This window comes from Hevea brasiliensis, chromosome 10, assembly GCF_030052815.1.
Source record: "Hevea brasiliensis isolate MT/VB/25A 57/8 chromosome 10, ASM3005281v1, whole genome shotgun sequence".
In the NCBI taxonomy this organism is placed as follows: domain Eukaryota; kingdom Viridiplantae; phylum Streptophyta; class Magnoliopsida; order Malpighiales; family Euphorbiaceae; genus Hevea; species Hevea brasiliensis.
Genome location: NC_079502.1, coordinates 9,450,883 through 9,453,420, shown reverse-complemented (window position 1 = coordinate 9,453,420; position 2,538 = coordinate 9,450,883). Strand labels below are relative to the sequence as shown.

The window sequence follows — 2,538 nt, the reverse complement described above, 5'->3', positions numbered from 1 at the left end:
CTATTTGGCTCTAAAAAAATCCTATGCATACAGACTGTTGGACTAATTCCCTTTATGTCATCAATTGCATAACCCAAAACTCTCCTATATTCTCTCAAAACTCTCAACAATTTGTCAATCTCAATATCAGTTAAAGATGCATTAATTATAACAGGATATGTTCCATTTGGTCCAAGAAAAGCATACCTGAGGTTGGAAGGAAGAGGTTTAAGATCTACCTTTGGGGCATCATCTACCTTTAATGATGGTGGTTTAATCTCCAAAGTTTGCACTTTTTCAAGCTGAAAAATTGTGGCTTCAGGATGTGGTGGAGAGCTCTCCAAGTGTTGTGCAAAAGCAGCTATGTTATGATTGTCATCATCAATGTTCCCACCATGGACTAAGCAATTTTCAAGTGAGTCTTATGGAAAGCTTTTTCTAAAATGCTCTTGAACAATCTCATCAATAATGTCTACCCACAAACAGGACTTAACTTCTTCATGTTTCCTTTTCATGGCTGGATTGATGTTGAATATCATTTGATCATCTCCCACTCTAAGTGTCAATTTCTCACCCTTTAATCAATTAATGCACCAGCTATTGCCAAAAAGGGTCTTCCCAATAAGATAGGAATTTTTGTGTCTTCTTCCATATATAAAATGACAAAGTCCACTAGAATGTAGAATTTTCCAACCTTGATAGGCACATTTTCTAGAATGCCTTCTGGATACTTAATTGAACGGTCAGCCAATGAAAGATAAATGTTTGTGGGCTTCAACTCTCCCATATTCAACTTCTCATATATTGAAAGAGGTATTAGGCTGACACTAGCTCCAAGGTCACATAAGGCATTTACCACACAATTATCACCTATATAACAAGGGATGGAAAACACACCCGTATCTTTGAGTTTGGGAGGTAACTTTTTCTAAATTATAGCACTGCATTGCTTTTCCAAGCTGATGGTGTCATAATCTTCTAGCCTTCTCTTATTGGTAAGAATCTCCTTCAAAAACTTGGCATAACTTGGCATTTGGGATAGTGCCTCAGTGAATGGCACATTGATATACAACTTCTTTAGCACTTCAAGGAATTTTCCAAATTGTTTGTCTAGCTTATGCTTGATGAATCTTTGAGGGTAGGGAAGGGTGGGCTTGTAAGGCTCAGGTGGGATGTATGGTTTCTCTCCCTCATCTTGCTCACTTTTGCTTTCTTTTTCTTTTTCATTTTTCTTGCTCTCAACTGAATTTTCTTCTTTTTTGCTCTCTTTTTCTTCTCTCTTGTTTTCACTCTCTTGACCAACTTTCTTACCACTTCTCAAGGTCACAACCTTACATTGTTCATGAGGGTTTTGTGGTTAGCTAGATAATTTGCCATAAGATTTGCTTCCCGATGAGCTTGCTTGTTGAGCCAATTGAGTCTCCAACATGCGGTTGTGGACTTGTAATTGATCCATGGTTTGTCTCATGTGTTGCATTTATTCCTCCAATTTTCTATTCATCTTGCTTTGTTCAGCAAAAAATTTCTCCATCATGCTTTCCAAGGTTGGTTTCGGTTCATGAGATGGGAGGGATTGTTGTGCTCTTGCTTGATATCCAAGTTGTGGCTGCCTTGTGAGCTGAAATTGAGGCCTATTCTGCTGTATATACTGCTGGTAATGAGCATATTTTGAGCTTTGACCTTGTTGAGCAAAAGTTGCTTGTGGTCTCCATGTTAAGTTGTTCACATTAGAATAAGAATTTCCCATAGGTTTCTGTTGATAACCTCCTGCATAAGCTGCTTGTTCTTGCAAATAATCATCACCATAAGAAGAGTAATCAACTCCACAACTTTGGGTTCCATCTGTGTAGGCAACTTATTGCATAGTTGTAAGAATTGCGGTTATTGCCTTTGTGCAAAAATCACTAAAAAGCTAAGTCAACTGATCAAATCTTGCATTCATGTGGCTAACTGAGTCAAGTTCATAAATCCCAGCCTTTTTTGGCTCAAGTTCTCTAGGATTTCCCCATAAATGGGTATTATGAGCAATCTTCTCTCATAAGTCATAGCATTCTTCACTTGTCATTCTCATGAAATCTCCTCCTGCTTGTGAATCAATTGTGTTTCTTATGGCTGGAGTAACTCTGGTGTAGAAATTCTGAACAATCATCCATTTCGGTGTTTCATGATGAGGACATTGCCTTTCAAGCTCCTTAAATCTCATCCAAGATTCATACAAAGTTTCATCATCCCTTAGCTTAAAAGCTACCATCAAATTCCTCAAATGAGTGGTCTTCCCAGGTGGAAAAAATTGAGATAGAAAAGCTTGAGATAGCTGCTCCTAAGTAGCTATAATAGCTTGTGGAAGTGAGTCATACCACTCTAATGCTGAATCCCGAAAAGAGAATGGAAATAGGGTGAGCCGAATCACTTCATCTGAAACTCCAGGCTGCCTTTGTGTACCACATATCATCAAAAATTTCTTCAAATGAGAATGAGGATTTTCAAGTGGACTACCTACAAATTGTGAATTCTGAACCATTTGAATGAGACTAGTCTTTAACTCAAATTGATTAGCTC

The 2,538-nt window shown here is 38.0% G+C and overlaps 1 non-coding gene across 1 annotated transcript; it reads left to right on the top strand.

The window, feature by feature from the left end:
- Window positions 1–2,138: 2,138 nt before the first annotated feature.
- LOC131170073 (small nucleolar RNA R71) lies at window positions 2,139–2,245 on the top strand. The gene has a single exon (XR_009141015.1). It is a non-coding gene; the product is annotated as a small nucleolar RNA R71 (small nucleolar RNA).
- The last annotated feature ends 293 nt before the right edge of the window (window positions 2,246–2,538 follow it).